The sequence below is a fragment of the Capsicum annuum genome, chromosome 11 (assembly GCF_002878395.1).
Source record: "Capsicum annuum cultivar UCD-10X-F1 chromosome 11, UCD10Xv1.1, whole genome shotgun sequence".
In the NCBI taxonomy this organism is placed as follows: Eukaryota; Viridiplantae; Streptophyta; class Magnoliopsida; order Solanales; family Solanaceae; genus Capsicum; species Capsicum annuum.
Genome location: NC_061121.1, coordinates 173,023,471 through 173,050,472, shown reverse-complemented (window position 1 = coordinate 173,050,472; position 27,002 = coordinate 173,023,471). Strand labels below are relative to the sequence as shown.

At 35.6% G+C, this 27,002-nt stretch overlaps 1 long non-coding RNA gene across 2 annotated transcripts in view; it reads left to right on the top strand.

Annotated features, from left to right (window-relative positions):
- LOC124888530 overlaps nt 1–25,334 on the top strand; it is a 47,022-nt gene extending 21,688 nt beyond the window's left edge. The window contains exon 3 of one of the 2 annotated variants that reach the window (XR_007046914.1): nt 24,072–25,334. This is a non-coding gene — a long non-coding RNA (uncharacterized LOC124888530). Of the gene's footprint in view, nt 1–18,296; nt 18,919–24,071 lie in introns of those variants that run through there. The other variant, XR_007046913.1, reaches the window with a different exon arrangement.
- Nucleotides 25,335–27,002: the final 1,668 nt, after the last annotated feature.

Below are 27,002 nucleotides of genomic sequence, written 5' to 3'. Positions count from 1 at the left end.
AATATCTACAGTGAACCAAACAAAGCCTTCTAAACAAGGAACCAAAACCAATCTTAGTTGGGACATGTCCCCGACTCTGACAGATGATGGTGAGAATGAAAATGATAATGTTAATAATAATAATAATAAAGTTAGCTATCAACTCATATATAAGAATTAATGCTGGTGAAATACCTAAGCCTTCCGGGGGATGAAATCTCACCACTTCACCACAACATCACGAAATAATAGATCGAACTTATCAACCTAACTCTGAGCAAGAAAATTCGAAGAAGCTTTGGTGCCTGCATCGCGTAGGGATACATCGTTCGGAGGCAGTTAGTGGGGTGAACACTAGTATGTAACTTAAGGCTAAGGATAACATAAAACCATGATCAACAGTTCAAAATTAGTGAAAACCAATGAACATAATCAAATGCATATACATATAGATATATCACATGCTGGGACAAGGAATAAGGCTTAATATGCGCTTTAAAACTTTAGCCAGAATTGTGTAGCTCAATCATCATAACATATACCCATGGGAAATATGGGCCCCAACTCTCACCCTCTAGTTGGGGCCTAGCGTGTGTAGTTGCATGAATAGGAGAATAATCTCATATTTATGCAAGGGGACTCGAACCTCCCAATCATATACTAAGGTGACTTAAACACCCAATCATGTAATGATTTGTAAGTGACTCAAACCTCCATAATCATGTAACAATAATGAGGGGGACTCAAACCTCCCTGGTCATATTGACCCCCACGTCGGCAAATATAGTTTCCAGTATCGGTCACTTAAACCTCCACTTTCACGACTCAGCTACACTACCCCCATTAAAGCCTAATTAAAACATTCTTTACACATTCCCAGTCATTTTACCATATTTAAAATTAAGGCATACATTGTTGGTATCGTCATACCAACTACACTTACAAGGTATCAACATCATACAAAAATAATTACATCACTTCAAAGAACTTACAATCTCCTTGGTTGAATTTTACAAATTCCTACGTTTCGCATAGTTAAAAAGCAATTTCACAATATCGGGTTAGGTTCATAACCACTTCAAAGTCACGAGTTTGGGAGAATCACAATTCCCTAGTTTATTCACCATACCCATGCACCGATAAGTTCAAAACCATAATTAAATCATGAAAAATTATTTGTAAGCCATGGGAAAACATTGTTCAACAACAAGCATTCAAAACCCTAAACCTTTGTTTAAAAAATCAACATAATCTCATGAACAATACTTTAAACCACATGCTTTACACAAATTAACAATAAAACAAGAGTAACATGCCTGAAATACCTTAGATTAAGGAGAGAATTTAGCTCGTAAGCCCTTAGATAACCTGCTTCTTGGAAACCCTAAGCGTGGCTACTTGAGAGAATTAAAGAGAACTTTTTGAAAGTGTTTTAGTGAGTTAACAATGCCAATGGGGTCCCTAATAGGGTTTTACGTCGTGGGCTATAATTGGGGTAGAGGGTAAATATACAAAGTGTCCTTAATGAAAAGACTAAAACTATCGGAAGTGACTATTGGTCACTATACAAATCATATATATACATTACAACTCAGTACCCTGAGTCGTAACCAGGATAGTCCCCAGGACACCTACACATTGTTGATCCTATGACTCAACTGGTACCACTCGTCATGGGACCCTACGACTTGTAGGGTCCAGTCATAATCAACACAAAACCAATTAGATAAACACTAGTCATCCTAAGATTTTCACCCAATGAATTATAACAAGTTTGTATGAATCATAGTGAGCACTCGTACTCGGAGCAAAAATTTGCCACTTAATTTGTGATTTGGTTACGATTCGATCTCAATAGCTCCTCATATGTCTTTATGACTTATGTCCCCAAGTCATACCTAGGACAGTAACTCAAAATCCATTAATTGGACAACTTATGACTATGGTTTCCTGACCCATCAAGACACCCTACGACTCGTAGGGTGAGTCATAGTTAGGATAGTGAAGATAAAATTGCAGAAATTTTCATGGACCAAAAACTCGGGTGTTACATATTCCCTCTTATAGGATCATTCATCCTTGAATGATAGGGAAAGGCATTTATTATAAAAATTTGACTCCACATACCCCTGCCTTACCTTTAACAAAGACAGAAAACAAAGATGCCAAGAAAATCAAAATTTTCTTTAACAAAGTCAGAAAATAAAGATGTTAAGGAATAAACATACCTCAAGCATGATTATCCAAAATGGAAAATAGGGAGGGATACTTGGATATCATGTCCTCTTCATCTTCCCAAGTAGCTTCCTCAACCTTTTGGTTCCTCTAAAGAACCTTTACCGAAGCCACCTCCTTAGTCCGCAAACTACGGACTTGCAGATCCAAAATCTAAATTGGGACCTCCTTCTAGGACAAAAAATTTGAAATACCCACTTTCTCCAAAGGGAAAAAACATCAATGGATCACCCATAAATTTCCTCAATATCGAAACATGAAATACCAAATAAATGGAGCTCAAAGTAGAATAAAACTCTAATTCATAAGCGACCCTTCTAACCCAATTCGTAAGCGACCCTTCCAACCCTCTTCACAACTAAGTATGGACTGATATAACGGGGACTGAGTTTCCCCTTCTTAACAAACCACATCACTCCCTTCATGGGTGATACTTTTAATAACTCTAGATCACCAATATTAAACTCTAACTACCTTTTCCTTACATCTGTGAATGACTTTTGGCAACTTTGGATGGCCTTAAGTCTTTCCCTAATAAACTTCAAATCCTCCATGGCTTAGTGAACCAGATCCATACCAAACAACTTATTCTCACCAACCTCAAACCACAAAATAGGAGATCTATACCTCCTACCATATAAAGCCTCAAACGGAGCCATACTAATGCTAGAGTGATAACTGTTGTTGCAAGAGAACTCTATGAAAAGTAAGTGGTCAACCTAATTACCACCATAATCAAACACAAGAATATCTTCAAAGACCTAAAATTATCCTTTCCACTTGCCCATCCGTCTACGGGAGGAAAACAGTACTAAGGGCCACCTTAGTCCCCAAACCTCACTGAAACAACCTCTAAAAGTGAGATGAAAACTAAGTACCTCGACCAAATATGATGGAGACTGGAGTACCATGCAATTTTACGATCTCCTCAATGAATAACTTAGCATAATCCCTAGAAGAGAAATTAGTCCTCACTAGCAGGAAGTGAGCAGAATTAGTCATCTTATCCACGATGACCCAAATAGAATCAAACTATTAGCTAGACCATGGAAGACTGATAATAAAATCCATATACATTATCTCTCATTTCCATACTGGCAGTTCATTCTCTTAAGTCAACCCACTGGGCCTCAAGTGCTCCACCTTCACTTGCTAACATACCATGTACTTAGCCATAAAATTGTCCACATCTTAATTTATGTTATTCCACCTACAAATCTCCTTAAGGTTATGGTACATTTTCACCAAACCAGGATGAACAGTATAACGCAACTCATGAGCTTCAACAAAAGTTCTTCTTTGTAACCCATTAATATCGGGAATATATTATCTACCTTGGTACCTCAAGATACCATAACAACCAATTTCAAAAACCATCACCCTCTGCCTACCCACATAATTCTTGATTTACATAAATGTAGGATCCAACATCTACTTCTCCTTCACTTCAGCACCAAGATATGACTTTGCCACCTCTTGAATAATCACACCACCATATTTATAATCCAAGAGATAAACTCCAAGATTAGATAAATGGTAAAAATCCTTCACCAAATCTTGCTTTTCCTCATCTACAAGAGACAAGATTCCCATGGATAACCTGCTAAGAACATCAGCAACCACGTTAGTTTTACCTGGATTATAGTGGAGACTCATGTCATAGTCCTTTAGCAACTCAAGCCATCTCTTTTGCCTGAGATATAACTCCCTATTGAACACATATTCCAGTATCTTATGATCAGAAAAAATATCAACAAGCACCCCATACAAATAATACAGCTAGATCTTTAATGAAAAAACCACAACTAACAATTCCAAATCATAAGTCAAAAAATTCTTTTCATGAACTTTTAACTATCTGGAAGAATAATTAACCACTTTGACATGCTGCATCAACACACAGCCCAGTCCCACATGAGTCGCATCACAATAAACTGCAAAACCATCTGTGCACTCAGACAGAGACAAGACCAAAGCCGAAGTCAACTTATCCTTCAACTTCTTAAACTACCCTCACAAGCATCAAACTATAAAAATTTAACTTTCTTTTAGGCCAACTTAGTCAATGAGGAAACAATAGAAGAGAAACTTTCCATGAACCTTCTATAATAACAAGTTAAACCCAAGAAACTTCAAATATCAGTTGGAGTCATGGGTCTAGGCCACTTCTTAACCACCACAACCTTTTGTGGATCTACCATGATCCCTTCGCTAGATACAACATGACCTAGGGAAGTTACATTATTCAATCAGAACTCATATTTTGAGAATTTAGCATATAAATATTGATCCTTTAGGATCTGCAACACAAGGCAGAGGTGATCGGCAAGATTTGCCTCACTCTTAGAATATGAAAAAATATTATCAATAAAAACAATCACGATAAAATCTAAAAACTAATGAAAAACCCAATTCATAAGATCTATAAATGTTGTTGGGGTATTAGTCAAGCCAAAAGACATCATCAAAAACTCAGAATGACCATAAAACTCTTACCATGAGGTCTTTCAACTGCTCTTTGAGTTCTTTGAACTCAACTGCAGCCATTTTGTAAGGAAGAATAGAAATAGGATAAGTGTCTGAAAAAAGATCAATCCCAAAATTAATTTTTCTATCGGGAAAAATACCACTAAGATCATCAGGGAACAACTCAAAATATTTACAGACCACAGGGACAGTCTGCAAAGAAGGGCCTTCAGATCTAGAATCCTTAACATGCACTACATGATAAAGTTACCCTTTAGAAATTAAGTTCCAGGCTCTAAGATACAAAATAAACTTTTCTTTATATACTAGGGAACTACTTTCTCACTCAATCACCAGCTCATTTGGGAAATGGTAATTAACCCTGCGGGTCTAACAGTCAAGGGACATAGCATTAATGTAAACAATCCATCCCCAAAATCATATCAAAGTCTACCATGTCAAATTCTATAAGGTCCACCAAGGTCTCCCTACCATGGACCTATATCACAAAACCCCTATAGACCTTTCAAGCCACAATGGAGTCCCCCATCAGGCTGTACACTGGAGAAAAAATCAAGAATACGCTCAGGATTAAACCAAAAATTAATAGTCACATAGGAGGTCACATAAGAGAGAGTAAACCTAGGATCAAGTATACAATATACATCACAAGAAAAGAGTTTGATCATATCAGTAACAACATCAGGGGTGTTTTATAATCTTGGTGGGCGGTAAAAGCATACAGACGATTCTGACCCACACCAAAGCCAGAGGCAAAAGTAGCACCCTTTGGTGTAGGAGCAGATAAAGTAGAAATAGGAACCTCATTCTTCGTAAATGCAACCTTAGAAGGACAATCCCTCTACAGATGATTAGTATAACCATATTTAAAGCACTTATTCCTTCCTTCTTTACAAAAATGGTTATGGCATGGAAATACAACACTTTTAAGAAGAAGCTGGGAATGGTACCTAATCACAGAATCACAGGATTCAATCTATTGAAAATCTTCTATAGATCACTGAATAGCAGTTCAAGAGAAATGGAAGATACTATTTTTGGAGGTGCATTATCCGTCTTTAGTGGGACACTGCGTAAGAGATGCTAGATGATATGTTGGTGACAATAGTCATTGGATGCATTTACTCCTACTGGAGAGGTGTATTAGCTGAAGTACCTATTCCTGCAGTATGGAATACAGGTCCCTCATGAGGGACATCAGTACAAAAATATGTATTGAATATGTAAGGCTGAAAATAAGCTAAAAGTAATTACACATGACACAAGGGCTTAATTGAATTCAAATCAACATTTATAAATAATTCTAATAGACCACCTTTACGTATGACTGTAGGATTAGGTAAGTTACATTTATTTTTCCATTTTACCCTTCTTACTTTATAATCTTCTTAAGCCGTATGATACAAATGATAAGCTGATGAGTGGTAAATAAACAAATTAGGATTGTCCCAACCTAAGCTTATGCCCCTAAGCTACCACCCATATATAAACATTGGATCGGCCCATGCTAGGCTTTGGTCCCTAAGCTGCCACCCACATATAAAGGTATAGGGATCGTCCCATGATATGACTAAACCTCTAAGCTGCCACCTATTCAATTAAGATTTTGCATTACTTAGTTTATTTAGCCTTTGAGAATGTTACTTTGGTGGTCGTAACATTATGGTACCTTGGAACAATAATCTACCAATAAGAGACGTATGAATAAACACCTAATGCAGTGAAAAAGAGGTATGGAGTAGATTGTACACGAATGAAATGTTTGGGAGCTGAAAATAACATACGGGTCTTATTTGACTTAAAGGAGAACTTTTGAGACTTGGCAATCAATGTAAAAATATAGACTTGATAATAAGTATATGGTGAGGTATTTTAATACATTAGGGAGCGGGACAAAGGTCATTAGCTATATCGGAGACCATGTGATTCTATTAGCTATCATTTATAATAAGAAAGCTTTAGAATCTTGCGTTGTACCAAAAGTGTCGGATTTCATGTCAAAGAATACGACATAGAGTAGCCTTACATACCTGGTCGAACAACTTCAACGTTAACCCAATTAACTTCCTGACTCTAGGATTGCTTATCTACAATAGAGTATATGGTAAAACTAGTATCAGTAACAAACTGACACATTTAGGCTAGTTAACTTCTCCAAAATCGTGGTCGGGCAGTAAACCATTAATTTTTGAAGGGTGTTATTTTAACCCTTTTCTCGTCCAATTAAATCCATATATCATACATATTCTTATAACATCCCCTCCAACCAAACATGGCTTTATTACACCCTAAAAATAATACACAAAATAGAATGGGCAATAAACGTATACAAGCATTCATTCGGTGGTGTACCATCATACCCTTCTTCTATATTTCAATACAAACTAATTACACCTATACCAAACATCAACCTAGAAGCCCCGAACATATACACATAAAACAGTCCGCAAAATAGCCCTAAATTTCTTTTTATTGTAGCAATCAAATATTGAACTCATCATCTCTTAAGTTCCTTAATAACAACACATCCATAATTCTTTCCCAAATTCATATATGAGGAAAAAAATGGAGAAATCACCTTATCTTAATTTTCTACAACTTATCCTTTCAATTCGAACTCGTCAAGATCTTCAACTTTCACTTTCCTTCACACTTTAAATGAAAGAAGAAAAGAGGTCTGTTAATAACAAAGAAAAGTAAGCAGGTATCTTATTTTATATTTTTCCATGGACTTATAATTAAGCGTTAATAACATGTTTTCCAAATCTTTTATGGAATAATTGAGCTAAACCTTAAGTGTTTTCACTCACCTTGGCCTGCAAAGGTTTTGGTTTCTTTAAGAACCATAGAAGGAAATATAGGGCTACCCCTTGTAGTTTTAGATAAAGTACAAAGAATTTGTGAGATATGATCTTTTTTGTGACTTAGGAATAAAGAAAAATATCAGCAACTTTGCCTTATAAAGGCCCTATTTTGGCTGTCTCTTTAGCTGCATTTTGGACCTCAAAATTGGTCAAATTGGTCAAAGTAGGTGATGCACCTACTTTCTTGATCCATTATTGGGCTCAATTAAATTAAGCCTTGGCAGATTTAAGTATTGGGCCTTTTCTCTATTTCCTCCCTCTTTTACTTAATTTGGGCCCAAATAAGTAAACCAATATAGGCCAAAATTTGATCCATGGACTTGGTCAATTAACTTGGTTCATGTAACTCAAGTAGGTGACTCACCTACTAGCTTAATTAAGACAAGCAAGCACCTCAATAAATTACTCCATTTTTAGTTCGTAATCCCTTTATTTTAACTTAAGACTTGTATATACTTGGTCACTTTAAATTTAGATTCAAATACTGGCTTAAGATTCCAAGTTAAATAGTTGTATCGAGGTTAACTTGGTCGCATCACATTAAAATATATGGGCAGCATCGAGAACTCCATCTTCACCATTAATATTTGCATAAAAAATCTCATCCGTTACCTATACCACAATTATATATCAAGGTCTCTATAATTAGAAGAAGTACAAGCAAAATATGAGGTGTTACAACATACCAACAAATACACCTCTCAGATTTAAGAGTTGTATCATTGCACTCGTTATGTCAAACGTAATGCTTGGGATAAAACATGAGGAACAATGGCTTTAGTCTCTGTAGGCTTAACATACCACAGATCTTGTTCATCATCCTCATACATTTGCATATAATGATATGCTGGGATCACTTGAGGATTGCTTCCTCTGACTCTATTCAGATTAACATTGAGTGTTGCCCGGTGATCTGCTGCCTGTCTCTACTCAGTTAGATCTGCCTCTATAGCTATCTGTTGATCTTCTTCTACTGCCCTTCTCTCATTAGTAGCTTGTGCTAAAATAACCCATGTCTGCTGATCAATAATATTATATACTCGTTTGGGAGGAGGGGGAGGCACATCATCATAAACCCCTTCAGGAATATCATTCTTTTCAGTTCCATAATCCTACTAGGTTTTTGTAGGATCCTCTCTATATTTTGATTTAATGGGAGTAAGGGATTTTTTCTAATGCATGTGCTAGGAATACACCAGCATATACCCGACTAAGAACAAAAACAAAATTAAAAACCCAAAAATTATAACAACTTCAATTCGCAAATCAACACCATAGTCCCCGAAAATAGCTCCAAAATTTGATAACACCCAAACTACAACTCTGAAGATTATACAGTCACTATTAAATATAGTAACCCAACAAAGGTTGAGGTCAAATCCCAAGGGAATATGTATAATCCTGGCTCTCATCTATGTTATCAATGGGCATAAGTGGAAAAATAAATAGGGGGTTTTGTGTAGCAATAATGAACAAATAGCTAATATCAACTTCAATTGTAATCACTCGTAGGTGAACACTAGGATTGTATTCCCCCTAGCTTCTGAAATCTGTAGGCTTCTCGTGCTTTGTTGAACCAACTCAATATATTATATGTAAAATCTAATAAGTTATATACCATCAACGGTCATTTGGACGAGTTGATGGATTTTAACCTTTACCTTTTGAGTCTCGGGATGTCGCCTTACTAACCCTTATCTTGATACTAGTTAACGATTACCATTTAAGACTCTATTTATTAGATGACAACTAACCATCTTACTTAGATAATACCTAGTAGCATGGATGAATAGATAAACTATAAATTATTGTTGTAATTATCTTTTTCTAGTCGCTACTTCTCTTTTGGAGTAAGTAGCAATAATCTAGTTGGGATCCTAATGTTTTCAACCTTAAAGATAACTATTGAAGTAAGTATAATACAATGCAGGCATGGATATTGATTCAGAACAACAATAGTACTTCCCTTACTTCATCAATTCGCCATAGTTTCAACAACCTTGGCTAAGTGTTTTTAGATGCTCATGCTTATGAAGTAATCAAGAAAATTCATGATTGAATGCATAAGATTCAATCACAATAATCACAAGTAAAAACCCATAACTTTAACTGAATTAATCAAATAAAATCAATACAAGAAAATTCCAAGACAAAAATTGAATCTTGACAGTGCACACGCAAGTGTATATCGTCTACCAAGTAATATAGTGACATTCAAGAAAGCCGAATATCGATCCCATAGGGACTTTTTCAAACAAATATTTGAATTCAGTTCACAATTCAGATTCAATTGATGAAAAAGTAACCAAAAGAGAGTTTTGATTAGTATAAATTGCAAGTAAAGTAAGCAATGTGTAAAATAAAAGATTTGAGACAATCAGTGGAGTAAAGCCCAGGGTTAAAGCACTTCGAACAATCCTACTACATTATTGAACTTCATTCGTTAACTTGCTTATCTTAGATGTTTATTCGTAGGGTTAATTGCATGATCATGGTCTCCCGACCTCTAATCATTTACCTAACTTGGACATTACAACTACCTCGTTGAGCGGGGATGTAATAATCCAATTAAGTTCTTTAAGATATCATAATACATGTGAATCAATTAAGGATCTTAGGTACATCCCTATCCTAGATGCCAATTCAAATTCCTTATTACAGAAAAAAATAAGAACCCATCTTTGTTTATCCCCATATTCTATCTCCTTATTCCCTCTCTTGAGATCACAACGTTGACTGTATATGCATTCTAAGGGTTATCAATCCTTAAAATAATTACAACAAGGATAAAAAAGTAACCAAATATGATAAACAAATTAAACAAAATCAATTCAAAACTATAGTCTTCATGTTCTTGGCTTTAACCCCGGAAAGGGAGTTCTTAGCCACTAATAGTCATAGTCATCATCAAATTAATTGTATAAATGATAAAAACCATAAAGAAACTAAATTAAAGAGTGAAAAAGCTAAAAATAAAGTTGCAGAAGCCTCCTCAATTTTCCAAGACATCCAAAGATTCGTGAATAATGTGTACAATGTTGTATTTAAGTTGAAGCTTCCAAGTTTAAGCCGTGTAAGAGTAGGATTTAAAGATTGGCCTTGTATGGGATGTCCAACGCGCCACCTTGCCTATTTCATGGAGAATTCAATTTACCACATTGGATATTTCATGGAGAATGTAATGCGGGCCATTGGTTATCACGTTGGTAGAGCAATGTGTCACATATATTTCATGTTGGCTCACTGGAAATTGCATCCAAATTCTTGTCTAAATGTTAGGGTACTTCTTGCCTTGTGGTGTTATTTTTCCTTCAATTCCAGATTGTTCCTCATCAAAGTTAACTCCTCAAGCATCCTATATCATCATTCACTACATATTAGAGCTCAAAACTTCAAACAATCCATAACGATGAACCAAAAACTTGAGTTAAGACTAGGCTAGTTCACATTGATCTTCAACTTATTGTATTGACACTTGACTTAAAATTGAACTTTGCACATTGTAAACAATTTGTTCCACTTATATAAATACAAGTAAATAATTTAGAACTCATTAAATACACTAGAATACATCGAGATAGAATAAACAAGCACCTAGCTCAAGCTAGTCAAACTAGTTTCCTCGATTGAACTCTAAGTAACCCATTTAAGTATGAACTTGTTTGAAAGCACTTTTAACCACTGTAATCACATCCTTGAACACTTATATGCTTATTTATATCATCATCACCCATAAAGTACATGAATTATTCTCAAAACAAGGCTAAATAAGCTAGAATAGTAACACTAGAGTGCATAAATACACCCAACATCACTACCCCACACTTAAAGCCTTGTTCATCCTCAAACAACTCTTAACTCTAAGCATCCTAAGCTGAAGAGACTCTAGACTTATAGTAAAACACAGACACTCAGGCTAGTACTGCAATGACTATACAGAATGTAAGTTTCAACACTAAGCATGTTATGTACACAATTGAAAGCTCATGAATACTACTCCAAAACATCCTAGCCTCAAGAATTGACTCACCAAGTTGGCAAACTCATATGGATTGGTCAATACAAGAAATCATACAAATCACCCACATTCATCAAATATGTGCCCTCAAAATAAGAGAGTTACCCATAATCACTCACATAAAAGCATTTTATAACATAATAGGTACAAGACTCAAATTTTGCTCACTCTCACAATGAATTCACAAGTTACACACAATGAACCATAGGCTTTCCCTTAGTGTAGTACTCCACTAATATCGGAATGATGCAGCTTAAGATCAAATAGGTCTTCTTAGGTTGTAATTCAGGCTAAGGGACGGGTAGGAACTATTTTAGGAATAGTAACTATCTTGGCTAAGAGCCTTAATACACTACATTATATAGTTAACAACAATATCCAAACAACCAAATTACTCCATATTTGTCTACCCCATTCTTTTGTTTTTCACCCCATCTTATTAAAATCATTTAAATAAACTATAATTGGAGTATTATATGCACAACTCATTCAATTAGAACAAATTTCTATTCTTTCATTACTCAAATCCCCACCACAATACACAACACTTCTTTTGAACACCAATAACTATTACTTTGGGGCTTCAATTTCACCATTTCTTCTCTTATTTCTCAAACTCCTTACTCAATTAATTTTTCATTAAAGAGCCTAGGAGCTTTTAGATCAAAGTATGGTCTACTAAAGAAGGGATTAGACTACATATGAGGCTGCCAAGGAAAAAGCTAAAGGCTCAACGGGGCTTACTAGGATTATGCACAAAGGTTGGTCAAAAATAAGGTATAAAACAAGGCTATCAAAGAAATTCCTATATCATCTCTTAAACCCACATACTTTATTTTGCTTTTCACACACAACAGCAAGTTCTAGACATCATATTCAACCCAGAATATACAACTAACTCACATGCACATGGCACATACTTAACCCACGTAAGATCATTGTAGACTCAACCAAATAATATCATGAATTCAAATTTAAGCCACAAGTATAAGATTCAAAAACATGAGACTGGGAGTTTAAAAGTAGCAATTCACACAATCAACATGCTTTTTCAACCAAAACACTTGCATCATGCAATCATATATAACACCAACAAGAATATCACACTTATTCCTAACACAAAAAAAATTAAATTTTAAATTTACCCTAAAAATGGGAATTTCCCATACCACACTTTAAAATCTACTTTGTCCCCAAAATTTACTATAAAAGTAGAGATAGAAATACTCTCTGAGGCCTCTAGGCCTAGCTAGTAGCATCTTTTTGAACCAAGAGAGTCCGGGGACCCCATAGTCAGTCTTTGCCACACTCCTTGGCTCAAGCTTTTGGTACTCAAACTTCCCATTAACCTGTGACTCAATAAAATAAAAACTACGTTAAGTAAAAACTAAAGACTAAAAATAAAACATACCTACTTAACTTGGGTTGCCTCCCAAGATGTGACTGATTTAGTGTTGCGGCACGACCCAACTATGACTCAACAAAGTTCCTTCATCCTTTTCGTCACACTTAGAGGCCATCTTATTATTCATATCTGGCCTCTTGAGTGTGGACTCTGAAGGTCAATAATTTTCTCAACTTTAGCCTTTTCAGGCTCATCAATCTGCATCATGTCAGGATTAAGTAGTTATGGCTTAGGGTGCTCAATGAGGGTGTCTAAAGAGATCTTTTGTGGAATGGACTACACCACCCCGCACTTATCCCCTTTAATCACAGTAATAATACATAAGTCTTTATAGTGGGATAGTGTGTTAAGCGGTTTGTACACTTTAAAAACCATCTTTTCATCCTCCAACCTCAATGTGTGTGTACCCTCTCTCACATCGATTAAAGCTCCACCCATCACTAAACATTGACATCCCAAGATAATTGGTACCTATTCGTCTGCCTAAAAATCTAGGACAATAGAGTTAACAGAAATAATAAATTCACCAACCTTTATGAGAACATCCTCTATCAGTCCTTTAGGATGGACTATGATATCGTTTTCCAGTTGTAACAGCATAGAGCTCGGTCTAGGCTTTACAGAAAAAATTTATGTAACATTAAAAAAATATATCATCAAAAGAAAAATACATAAATATCATAAATTATTAAGAAAACTAATGAAAACACATTAATTAAAAATACTATCATAATCTCACAAGCTATGTCTAAAGATGATAAGGTATATGTAAATCTTGCCAACACCAACATAACATATAGAACCTGTTTCAAGACTCTCATCCTAAAGAAAAATAATAATATATCTAGTAAAATCTTACAAGTAAGGTCTGAAAAAGATTGAGTATATGTAGATATTACCAGTACCTCAGCGAGATAGAAAGACTGTTTCCAATACATCCTCACCATAATATCTATATTAACTATTTTTGACACACTTTCATCAAAAGAATAATACACAAATATTATGAATTACAAGTAAGCTAATGAAAAAAAATAATAATAATACTATTAAAATCTCACAATCTTTAGAAAGACTATTTCCGACACAACCTCATCAAAAGAAAAAGCGTAAACATCCTAAAGATAGAAAAACTATTTTCACGGATTGAGTATACGTAGATCTTACCACTACATCAGGAAGACAGAAAGACTATTTCCAACACACCCTCACCAAAACATCTTTAAAAAAAGAAACAAAAGTTCATTTTAATCCATTTTTTCTATATTAAAATATTTATTTTTCATTTTTATTTTTTTTAATTCTAAGAATAGTAAACTAAAACCTGAAATTCCAAAGAAATAGGGATGGGCCTTTACAATGTCATCATTGTCCCTTTACTTCTAAAAAAACAATAGCCAGTATTTCATGAACAAGCAAAAAAGCCAAAAAAAAGGTCATAAAAAATATATATCAAGATTCATTTTTTACTTTAACAAAATCCAAGTGAAATGATTCAGAGATTTCTGGATCTAGTTGATTAATTTACTTCAAATTTCTCAAGATCTTGTACTTTTCAGCTCATTCTGGTACGTACTTTACCAACATTGTTAGTTTTTTTTATATATAATTTTAAGGGCTTTTCTTGATGTGGGGTTTGTTCATATTTTTAGTTTTTTTATTGTTGATAATTTGAGTTTTTATGAACTTCTCAAAGTTTCTCAATTTTTCATATTTTGGATGGAAAAATGTAGTTGGATTTTTTCATAAAGGTGGAAAGTAACAAAATGGTTGTTGGTTGTTGCAACATTGTTGTGGTAAAGGAGTGAGGGTTCTTGATTAGGGGTTCCAAGTCTTGTTTTTGAACTAAAAATCTTGTTTGTTTTAGTTAAATATGCTTTCATGGAGCTGCCTATTTTAGGTTAGTGTGTTTTGTGTGTAAAAGCACAGTTGAGTACTGATATTTTTATTTGTTGGCCATGTAGTTCTTGAAGTTTCTTGCTTTTTCATATTTTGGGTGGAATAATGCACTTAAAATATTTTCATATAAAGGTGTTTTTTCAGCATTGTTGTGTTGTATGTGTGTGTGTGAGGGAGTATGGTTTCTTATTTAGCAGTTTTTTTAAGTTAAATCTGGTTCAACTTGTTGCCTGTTTGTATGGAGCTTCTTATTTTAACTTAATGTGTTTTGGATGTTAAAGTACATCTGAGAACTGAAATTCTTGTTTTTTTCGGCTATGCAGTTCTTGAAGTTTCTTGCTTTTTTTTACATTTTAGGTTGAATAATGTAGTTGGAATTTGTCATCAAGAGGGGAGATAGAAAAATGTGTGTTGATGGTTTGAGCATTGTTTATGTTAGGGAGTGAGGTTTCTTGATTAGGGTGGCAAGTTTTATTCTTTAACTTATTTTAAATAAATATGCATTTATGGGGCTCATTTAACATACTAGAATACATCAAGATAGAATAAACATGCACCTAGCTCAAGCTAGTAACACTAGTTTCGTCGATTGAACTCTAAGTAACCCATTTAAGTACAAACTTGTTTGAAAACACTTTTAGCCATTGTAATCACATTCTTGAACACTTATATGCTTATATATATCATCATCACCCATAAAGCACATGAATCATCCTCAAAATAAGTCTAAATAATCTAGAATAGTAATCCTATAGTGCATAAATACACTCAATATCACCACCCTACACTTAAAGCCTTGTTCATCCTTGAACAAATCTTAACTCTAAAGATTATAATCTGAGGAGACTCTACACTTCTACTAATACACAGACACTCAGTCTAGTACTAGAATGACTATACAGAATGCAAGTTTGTACACTAAGCATGTTATGTACATAATTGAAAGCTCATGAATACTACTCCAAAATATCCTACCCTCAAGAATTAACTCACCACATTAGCAAACGCATGCGGATTTCTCAATGCAAGTAATCATACAAATCACCCACATTCATTAAACATGTGCCCTCACAATAAGAGAGTTACCCATAATCACTCACATAATAGCATTTTATAACATAACGGATACAAGACTTAAATTTTGCTCACTCTCACAATGAATTCACAAGTTACACACAATGAACCATAGGCTTGCCTTTAGTATGGTACTCCACTAATATCAGAATGATGAAGCTTAAGATCAAATAGGTCTTTTTGGGTTATAATATCAAATAGGTCTTTTTGGGTTATAATGTAGGCTAAGGGACGGGTAGGAACTATTTTGGGAATAGTAACTATCTTCCTTAAGAGCCTTAATACACTACACTATACAGTTAACAACATTATCCAAACAACCAAATTACTCTATTTTTGTCTACCCCATTTTTTGTTTTTTATCCTATCTTATTAAGCCCATTTACATACACTATAGTGGGAGTATTATATGAACAACTCATTCAATTAGAACAAATTTCTATTCTTTTATTACTCAACTCCCCACCATAACACATAACACTTCTTTAGAACACCACTAACTATTACTTTGGGCTTTAATTTCACCTTTTCTCCTCTTATTTCTCAAACTCCTTACTCAATTAATTTTTTATTAAAGTACCTAGGAGTTTTTAAATCAAAGTATGGTTTCTAAAAGAAGGGATTCGGCTACATATGAGACTGCCAATGAAAAAGCTAAAGGATCAACTGGGCTTACTAGGATTATGCTCAAAGGTGGGTAAAAAAAAAGGTATAAAACAAGGCTATCAAAGAAGTTCCTATATCATCTCCTAAATCCACATTCTTTATTTTGCTTTACACACACACCAGCAAGATCTAGACATCATATGCAACCAGGAATATACAACTAACTCACATGCATATGGCACATATTTAACTCACGTAGGATCATTATAGACTCAACCAAACAATAGCATGAATTAAAATTTAAGCCACAAGTACTAGAGTCACAAACATGAGCCTAGAAGTCTAAAAAGTAGAAGTTCACACAATCAACATGCTTCTTCAACCAAAACACATACATCATACAGTCACTTATAGCACTAACAAGAATATCTCACTTATTCCTAACACAAAAATAAATAAATTTTAAATTTACCCTAAAAATGGAAATTTTCCCACCATATACATAAAAATCTACTTTGTCCCTAAAGTTTACTATTAAAGTAGAGATAGAAATAATCTCTGAGGCCTCTAGGCCTAGCTAGTAGCATCTTTTTGTATCAAGAGGGTCTAAGGACCCCATATTCAGTCTTTGCCATGCTCTTTAGCTCAGGCTTTCGATACTCAAATTTCCCATAAACTTGCAACTCAATAAAATAAAAACTATGTGAAGCAAAAGATAAAGACTGAAAATAAAACATACCTATTTAACTGGGGTTGCCTCCTAAGATGTGCCTGATTTAGTGCCGCGGCACGATTTCACAAAGTTCTTTTAGCCTTTTCCTTACACTTAAAGGCTATCTTCTTATTTTTTCTAACTTCTTGAGCGTGGACTCTAAAGGTCAACAACTTTCTAAAATTTAGCCTTTTCAGGCCCATCAATCTGCATTATGTCGGGCTTAGGTGGTTATGACTTAGGGTGCTCAATGAGGGTGTGCAAAGAGGTCTTTTGTAGAATTGACTCCACCACCCTGCACTTATTCCCTTTAATCACAGTAACCATACACAAGGCTTTATAATAGGATAGTATGTTAAGCGGTTTATACACTTTAAAAACCACCTCTTCACCCTCCACCCGTCGCTAAAAATGGATGTTCCAAGATGATTGGTACCTATTTGTCTACCTAAAAATTTAGAACAATAAATTTAGTAGGAATAATAAATTCACCAACCTTTATGAGAACATCCTTTATCACTCATTTAGGATGGGCTATGGTATCGTTTGCTAAGTGTAACAACATAAAGATTGGTCTAGGATTTCCCAAGCCCAATGCGTAAAACAGAGATAGGGTCATAAAGTTGATACTTGCCCCTAAATTACTAAGTGCCTGAAATACCTAACTGTTGCCTATCTGAATGGGGAGAGTGAACTTCCTAGGGTCCTTTAGCTTTTTCGGCATCTTTTAAGTAACCACAAAACTAAACTCCTCAGTGAGTGCTACCGCCTCCACTTCCTGCAACTTTACTTTTTTAGTAACCAGATGCCTCAAGTACTTAGATTACTTGGGCATTCCCTGCAAAACATCTCAAAAAGGTAAATTAATGTGTATCTCTATAAACATGTCAAAGAACTTCTTGAAGCACACATTCTCCTTTGCCTTTATGTTCTTCTACGGGAAGGGTAGTTGTAGGATCTTCTTCACTTCTTTAGCAATTCTTTTTTTTGAGTACTCAGACTTTCTTAACTTTTCAGCAACTCTACTATTTACCTATTCAGTCACCACATCAGCATCTACGTTGAATCTCAGGTAAAGGAGATGGCTTGATTTTCTCAAGGACTATTTCATGAATCTTCACTATCATCCATATAAGGCTAATATTGTTGCTAATGTTCTTAGCAGGTTATCCATGGGAAGCTTGTCTTATATAGATGATGAGAAGAAGGATTTGGTGAAGGATATTCACTGTTTGGGTATTCTTGGAGTTTGTGTCTTGGATGCCAAGGATGGTGGCGTAATTGTTCAAGAGATGGAAAAGTCATCTCTTTATGCTGAAGTGAAGGAGAAGCATATGTTGGATCCTAGTCTGACGTAAATCAAGAATTGATGTAGGTAGACAGAAAGTGATTATTTTTCAGATTAATGGTAATGGTATCTTGAGATTCCAAGGAAAATTAGGTGTTCCCTATGTTGATTGGCTGCGAAGAAGAATTTTGGCTAAAGCTCATGAGTCGTATTATACTATTCATCCTAGTTCAACAAAATTGTATCATGATCTTAAGGATATATAATGGTGGGATTACATGAAGTGGTGTAACGCCCTGAAATCGGATCCTGAGACGTCACACAGTGCTAAAGGTCACAAATGACCCCAAGCTAACCCTTCATCTGGCATAACCCAAAGCAACTGAATAAAATACATAAAATAGAAGGAATAATGCGGAAACAACGCATAACTTAGTCTGACCAACATGAAAGTAAATTTACATGGTCATAATTCTACTCATATATATACAAATCTAAAACTGAATACACTAACTACTAGTGACTGTCTATGAAGCCTCTACTAGCATTGACCAAAGATAGCCGGGTCATGACTCTCAACTATCCCTACTCAATACATCTGAATACATAAAATACAATATACCTCAAATCTGAACAACTCAAGTCCCTGAATCAAAAGGACTAATTATATGCTGATCAAGAGTTGGGACCCAGCTGAACATGATATGTGAGCTACAGCTTGTACCTATATTTTGGTAAGAATATCACCCATGGAAATATGTGGGTCAGCACTTTGAAATATACTGAGTATGTGGGGGTGCATGCAATAATATAAATAGCATAATCAATTTCATGAAAACATGCATATGGACAATGATGACTCACTTGGCTTGAGTTATATCAAATCATAATTTTCATAATTTCATAATAAACAGTTCATATGATAAAATCTCATAATCCACGTAAATCATTATAAATCATAAATTATGATAAATCATCCTAAATCATCATAAATTATCATATCATCAAAAATCATCATAGGTAATTATAAATCATCATAAATGACCATAAAACATCTTAAACATCTCAACTCTTGGACTCAAATCTCGGAGTGACTTGGTAATTCAAGAAACTTAATCTTATGGATACGGGAGTTTCCTATAACTGACAACCCCACATGAGCTACGTGGAATACCAACGTTTAAAACCCCCATTGGCGGGAGCGTCATACTCTTTGCCAGGAAGAACGACCTTAAAACTGCAATAATCACAATCGGGCTCTCTGGCCAATAATATCATCATCAAACAACCCTACGATGGTACATAGGTTTGGAGAAATACCAAACTTCCCTCTTGGTGCTAAGTACTACTCCCCGACAAGCTCAGAACGCGTTAGAAAATCTACCACAACATCACTAGGGTCTATCATAAAGACCAAATCAAATCTCTTTCTCATTTATCAAATTATATCAATTTGTGAATTCCTAACTCAACACATTTTAGCTCAAAATATTTTAATCTTCCTCAACATCAACAAGGTATCCATGCATTGAACCTTAACTGACTCAACATTTGGACAAGGATATGAAGACTTAATACATAATATTTTCAAAAATTTAACTCATCAAAATCATCCGGAAAATACCAAAACTCATTGCAATTTCGATATCAATATACCCAATAACTCAAATCATCATAAGGAAGCTCAAAATTTGACACATGGCTTGAAAACACTTGAAAATACCAATAATTCATTCTTTAACTAAAAACGTGGATACATGTTCAAAATATATCAATTCTTGATAGAAACACCAAGAATCCCAATATTAAATCTCAATTCATAGAACGAAAATAGTCAAATACTCATGTGATTCAAAACTTACAATTCAAATCTTTATAAGTTCATAATCGAATTATTTAGACATAATTCAACTTACAGAACAATATGAATCCATTAAATAATCATAATTGGAAAGCTTGACCAATTTAAATATATAAATAATCAAAATCTCATGGTAGGATATTTTGAAAATAAATTCATTTGCCAAACTCATAATAATCCATAATAAAAATTAAAGATACGGGCGCAAGAATGAAAAAATTATTCTTGTTCAAAGCCCCACATACCTAAAAATGGAAGATGAATATGAACTTTCGACTTCAGAACTTTATTCACGAAAATAAAGGGTGCTTCTCGAAGCCCTTAGCATGATCAACTCGAATCCCAAATCAATTTGAAATTTCTATAGTTCAATCAAGAGACATAGAAGGATGAAATTTAGAGTAGTAGGGTTGGGGTTTGAGCCTTAGGAAATTTTGGAGAAAATGAGTTATTGCATACTCTTAATGGACTTAAATCCATGGTTTACCCGGATGCATTGGAGTGGGATGACCAAAATACTCTTAAAAATCAAATAATGTCAAATCTGTCCTTTGGTGGACTGTTTTGATAGGCTGAAGTAGATCGACCATAACTTTTTGCTCCGATAGACAAATTGGATGAAACCAATTTCATTGGAAAGAGAACTCTCAGAGATTTTTATTGATATATAGTAGCTCATCTAGATCATTATGTACAAGGATTTATGATCATTTGAATTTGACCCTAAAATTCACCTGGCCACAGTATATTTTTTTCCTGCACATTTACTGTTCACCACTATTCATGATTAGATCGAAATGATCATAACTCATTACTCGAGTGTCCATTTTAGATGATCCACATATCGTTGAAAATCTTATTCGATGATATACGCAATGACGGGTCGCATATCCAGAAATTCCACATAGAAAAATTATTAATCACGATAAAGAATAGAATTTAATATATTTTCGTCCGAGATCTTAACAAACTCTTGTAAAGATAAAAAGGCTTTAACAACTCGACACATTTGGGAGTGAAATATTTAATGGGAAACTCAGGGTATCACAAGTGGGATATGGCAAATTTTAAGGCTATGTGCATGGTGTGTCAGCAAGTGAAGGTAGAGCTCCTGAGTCTCGGTGGGTTGACTCAGGAGATTGAGTTGCCGATGTGGAAATGGGAGATAATTAATATAGACTTTTTTATGGGACTTCCGTAGTCTCTCCAGTAGTTTGATTTGATTTGGGCTATCATGGATAGAATGACTAAGTCTACTCACTTTTTTCCAATGAGGACTAATTACTCTTCTGAGGATTATGCCAAGTTGTTCATTGAGGAGATCATGAATTTACATGGTACTCTAGTCTCCATCATATTTGTTCGAGGTATCCAATTCTCATCTCACTTGTGGAGTTCATTCCAGTGAGGTTTAGGGACTAAGGTACCCCTTAGTATCAATTTTCACCCGCAGAAAGATGGGCAAGTGGAAAAGACAAAGGTGTTAGAAGATATTCTTCAAGCTTGCGTATTTTATTTTAGTGGTAGTTTGGTTGACCACTTATCTCTCATAGAATTTGCTTGCAACAATAGTTGTCACTCTAACATTGGTATGGCTCCATTTGAGGCCTTATATGGTAGGAGATGCAAGTCTCCTATTAGGTAGTTTAAGGTTTGTGAGAATAAGTTGTTTGGTCCTGATTTGGTTCACCAATCCATGGAGAAAAAGCAGGTGATTTAGGATATACTTAAGGTCACCCCAAAGTCACCAAAATTCCTACCTGGATGTGAGGCGGAGGGAGTTGGAGTTTAGTGTTGGTGACTGATTATTTTTTAAGGTGTCCCCCATGAAGGGGGTGATGCAGTTAGCCAAAAGTAGGGAAGTTTAGTCCCGATTATGTTGGTCCGTACATGTTTTTGAAGAGGGTTGGTAATGTTGCATATGAATTGGTATTGCCTCCTAGTTTGAGCTTTTTTCTTTTGGTTTTTCATATTTCGATGTTGAGAAAGTGTTGGGTAATCCTTCGACGGTTGTTCCTTTAGAAGAGGTAGATATTTCAAATTCCTTATACTATAAGGAGTTCTCGTTTGATATTTTAGATAGGCAAGTCCATTAGTTGCGGACCAAGGATGTGGCATCAGCGAAGGTTCTTTGGAGAAACTGAAAGGTTAAGGAAGCTACATGGAAAGTCGAGGAGGACATGAAGTCCAAGTATTTATTCTTATTTACTATTCTAGATAGTTATGCTTAAGATATGTGTATTCCTCACCATCTTAGTTTTCTGTCTTTATTAAAGGTAATGTGGATGTGTTTGGAGTCAAATTATGCTAATAAGTACCTTGTCCTACCATTCGCGGATGAATGATCTTTGGGGGGGGGGTATGTAATGCCCCGGGTTTTTGTTCCTTGAAATTTTTTTTGAATTTTTATCCTCCCTATCCTGACTATAACTCTTATGATAAGTCGTAGGAAGTATTGACGAGTGGTAGGGACTCAGTCGTAACTTAATCAAAACAAGTGGCTTAGTATCCTGCTCTGAGTACGAGTGGCTTTCAACTGGTCGTCCAGGCTTCTTACGGATCATAAAAACCAAGTCGTAAGGTTTCCTAAAAGTTTGGACCAAGACAATGTCTTCATTATGACTTGAATCCATGAGTCATAAAGACTCATGACGAGTTGTTATGTTCAAATCATAGGGTGTCTAGTGTGTCATCACAAATTGTTGATGTCTTGAGTACGAGCAGTTGCTAAGAGTTATTAAGTGTAGTTACGAGTCGGTGTTATGATTTTTTTTCAAACCAGTATGGGCCTTGGTGGTTTTGTCTTGACGATGACTCCTTGTGATAAATCGTAATGTATCCTTACAAGTCGTATAGTGGCCCGTAGTCACTGACGACTAAATTTTAGTTCTTTCAATGAGTGCACGTTAGACAATTCCCTTTTTCCCAATCAAAACCCCATGCCATAAAGCACTTTATGGGGTTATATTTCATCCTTAACATACTCAAAAACTTCAAAAGGTTCACTCAAATTCTCTCAAGCAGCCATACTTAGGGTTTCTAAGAAGTAGGACATCGAAGGGCTTAAGGGTTGAATTCCTTTTGTGAAATTTGGTATTTTAGGCATGTTACTCTTCCCTCATTGTTAATTTGTTAAAATCATATGTTTAAAGTATTGTGCATGAGATATTGATGTTGATTTTGAAGACATGGTTGAGGGTTTTGTACAACTATTGTTAATGTTATGTTTCATGTTTGTCCCTGTATGTTTTATATTTTAATGGTGGTTTTAAAGTCAACTTGATGCATAGGAATGGTGAATGAACTAAGGATTGTGATTTCCCAAACTTGTGAATTTTGAAGAAGGGATAACCCCAACCCCATATTGTGAAATTGGCTTTAGTTATGAAAATGTAGGGATTTGAAACTGTTTTTAAACTATTGCGTAATGAAAAGGGTTAATGAAGTATAATGAATTATAATTGAACCAAGGGAGTTATTAATTTACCCAAATGATAATAATTGGTGCATCATGTTGATGTTACCTTGCAAGTGTTGTTGGTATGACATCACAAAAAATATATGCCTAAGTGTGTATCATGGATCATTGAATGGTAATATATGTGCTAATTGTTTTGATTGGGCTTTAATGAGGACTATGCAGATGAGACGTGAAAGTGGTGGTCCCGAGGTACCCACAAAATTGCAGTTGCTAACGCTGGGGTCTATATGACCGTGAGGTTTGAGTCCCCCTTATTATTATCAACACATGAATGGGATGTTCGAGTCCCTCATATCTTATTACATTATTTGGTGTATGTGTCACCTTTATATGCTGGGAGGTTCGAGTTCCCCGTAGTGCATATGTTTACCCTTTGGTTCGTACGGCCACTTGCACTAGCACCTTATCAGCTGGGGGAGACATGGGCACAAATAGCCCCTAGGTACCTTTGTATATTATGATGGTTAAGCTATACAATCCAGACTAAAGTTTTAAAGTGCCTGTTAAGCGTTGTTCCCTATCTCGGCATATGATATATATGTGTATATGTATTTGATTATGTATGTTGGATTCGAATGATTTTGAATTATTGATTATGGCATTATTTTCATCCTTATCCCTGAGTTACATGCTAGCGTTCATCCCGCTAAATGTCTTCCGATGTTGTATCCCCACGCGATGCAGAAACTGGTGATACCCCTACTTTTTCTACTCAGTGATTATAATTCAGGATCAGCTCATAAGTTGACATTAAAGTGGTGAGTTTTCATACTTTTGAAGTCTACATTTCATGTTTTGGTCTCTTATGCCTCACACTGTTTAGACTTATTTTTGGCTATAGCCGAGGGCATTCCCGATACTTTTTTTATATTCAGTTTTTCTTCTTTGTCTAGAAGTCTTTGTTTGGATTACTGTGGATATTGGGCGATGTTAGCTGGTTGTTTGGCCGGTCGCTGGTCATTGGTGATAGACATGTTTTAAATTTCCCTTAAGCTTATTGCATTCTTTCTTTTTATATGTTTGAAATTCATCCAACAGCAGGGATATTGTGTTGTTTGGTTAGGTGCAAAGGGGGCGGTCTCTGGTCCACATGGGATTTTAGATGGCCATCACAGAAAGACACTGGTTCCGGTCATGACAAACACGCATTGTAGGCTCTTAGGATCAAATTTGAGCATACCAGTAACAACATTAGGGGACGCCTCAAAACACTGGTGGGTTACAAAAGCATACAGACAACTCCAGCCAGTGTCGAAGCCAAAAGCAGAAGTAGCACCGTTTGGTGTAGGAGCTGACAAAGTAGCAACAGGGATCTTATTTTCCCTAGAAGCAACCCTGGAAGGACAGCCCCATCTGTATATGACCAATCTGATCATATTTAAAGTACTTGTTCCTCCCTTCTTCACAAGCACCACGATGCACTTGACCACAAAATCTACAAGAGGGATATGATGGAGCTGACTGAGCCCCACTTGCCTAAGGTTGGGCACCCTTTACCCCGGAACCAACACTATTCTGAAAACAACAATAACCGATGGCCTTGGATTAGGATCACTAGCCGTAGAGTAGGAACCAAAATTTCCCCACTTCTTCTTAGACCATTTTCCACTGTCTCTACCAATCTATTGCTGACCTCCACCTTGATCCAAATACTAAAACTTCTTATTCTCCCTTTCACTTATCTCAACTTTCTTCTTCTTCTTATCTTCCACTTGTTGCATATACACCACAAGTCTAGAGATATACATGTCCTTATTTAACATGGGAACTTTGCTCTCCAAAATCAACTCACGGGATAACCCAAAAGAAAACTTCCTCATTCTATCCCTCATGCTGGACACCAAATTTGGAACATATCGCGACAACTGATAAAACTTCAAGGCATACTCTTTCACTGTCATCCTACCTTGCTTCAAGTTCACGAATTCCTCAGCCTTTGCCTCCCTTAATTCCTGATAAAAGAAGTGATCAAGAAATGCACTAAAGATGTCATCACACAATGCAGACTAAGCATCATTATCTAGATTGTTCTTTTTCCTCATACCACTAATAAACCAAATCCTGTAATTATTAGGCAGCGAACTCCACACCCTCTACAGTTGTAGCATGTATCACACAGAAAAAAAATTCTATCTCATCAATGATATTTTGAGGATCTTCCTCAACTTTAGAATTGGTGAAAGTCGGAGGACTCAACCTTATAAATTGGCAAACTCTAGTGACTTTAGAGGGTCGATTAACAGAAGCAACACACTCAGTCTAGGAGGCCAACTGGGTAAAAAAATGAATTGAATAATGAAACACAACATTATACACATCAGCTTGAGCTGCCCAAGGAGGGATAGAGGGAACCGGTGGAACTCACTGGGGCAATCAGAAACAGTAATCCTAGACCGGATCTGAACTCCTTAAGTAGGATGAGCTCCGTCCACATTATCCTCAGACTGGATAGAAGAGTTTCCACGAGCGTCAAATCTTCTAGGAGATATGATGTAAAAAGAAAATATACCGGGATTAGAGGAGATTTCATGAGCTCAAACTCTATAGCTTGAAATAAAACAACAAGAAAGGAAAACATTCCTAAATGCCTCGTAGCCTCTCCATTATAAGTATGGTGTGCAAGACACCCATAAATGAAACTCAACTTGACACGGCTTTGTGGACTCCTAATGACACCAAATCTAGGCTCTAATACTAACTTTGTCATGACCTGAACCAAGGTCATTCGTGACGGGCACCTCCAATCCACCATCGATCGGAGACCACCCCCTGAATCCAACTAAACACCATACACCACCCAATAATGGTTATATTCCAAATATTTAACAAGATAGCATAATATAAGTTCAAAGAATAAAAGTTATGCTAATAACCAATAATCGGCAACCGATCAAACATACCAACCAACACGCTCAAGTCCATTGTTATCCTACAAAGCTTCTATGCAAAAATAACCAAAAACCAATCTTGGGGGGTACATGTCCCCGACTCTAACAATGACCATGATAATGTTAATAATAATGAAAACTCTCAATCTTAATTTATGACAAGAACTGATGAAATTTCTAAGTCTTTTGGATAATGAAACTTACA